The 962-nt window shown below is 50.4% G+C and overlaps 1 long non-coding RNA gene across 1 annotated transcript; it reads left to right on the top strand.

Annotated features, from left to right (window-relative positions):
* Positions 1–228: 228 nt before the first annotated feature.
* LOC123328237 lies at positions 229–674 on the top strand. Its single transcript, XR_006543049.2, has 2 exons — positions 229–286; positions 592–674. It is a non-coding gene; the product is annotated as an uncharacterized LOC123328237 (long non-coding RNA).
* Positions 675–962: the final 288 nt, after the last annotated feature.

Raw genomic sequence — 962 nt, 5'->3', positions numbered from 1 at the left:
GGCAATGGCACCCCACTCCAGTACTCCTGCCTGGAAAAATCCCATGGAGGGAGGAGCCTGGTAGGCTGCAGTCCATGGGGTCGCTAAGAGTTGGACACGACTGAGCGACTTCCCTTTCACTTTTCACTTTCCTGCAGTGGAGAAGGAAATGGCAACCCACTCTAGTGTTCTTGCTTGGAGAATCCCAGGGACGGCAGAGCCTGGTGGGCTGCTGTCTCTGGGGTCGCACAGAGTCAGGCACGACTGAAGCGACTTAGCAGCAGCAGCAGCAGCAGCAGCAGACCTGGTTGGTTACCCTTCACCGCTCTCCTCCTGTACTCTGGGTGCTCTGTTGAGTTTGTTGACTACCTTATTGCTAATACTTCAGGAGGGCTAGGAAAGCGATTTTTCTTAGAGTAAACCTTGCATCCCAGCCCCCACCTTTCCCCTGCTTCCTATGGGGCACTGTTGGTCTTTCAGTAAAGGGGCTGATGTCATGATGATTTCAAGCGATTTGGCCTAAAGACAACACCTACTCCCTGAACAATAGCCATGAAAACTTAACACAGTTACTCGAGTGAGTCACATTTTCCCCGTGAATGTGATTTGCAGATGTCCGAATGAAGTCTCACCAGGACCGCCTTCTGAAATGGAACTTCCAGAAACAGCAGACAGACTGCTGATCAGCCATCCCAGAAAAAGAAAAGCTGCCCATAGACCAGCCAGGGCTCTGATCACACGAATGAATGCTACATTTCCAAAGAAACCAAAATCAGCATGGAAAGTTTCTCTTGCAGAAAGATTCAAGCTCATAGTATACCTGGTTACCTGATGAAAAGGAATCATTCCCCCTCCCCCCCAAACTATGTGTCCTGGCTCATGTGATTCTCATAAAGACCCGAGGTTGTGGGCTGTGGATACAGGCTGTGAAAACGTCCTCCCGCATTTTCTGGTTGGGCATCGAGAAGCCCATGGAGACCTTG

This window comes from Bubalus bubalis, chromosome 11, assembly GCF_019923935.1.
Source record: "Bubalus bubalis isolate 160015118507 breed Murrah chromosome 11, NDDB_SH_1, whole genome shotgun sequence".
NCBI lineage: Eukaryota > Metazoa > Chordata > Mammalia > Artiodactyla > Bovidae > Bubalus > Bubalus bubalis.
This window is presented reverse-complemented; position numbering and strand designations above follow the sequence as displayed.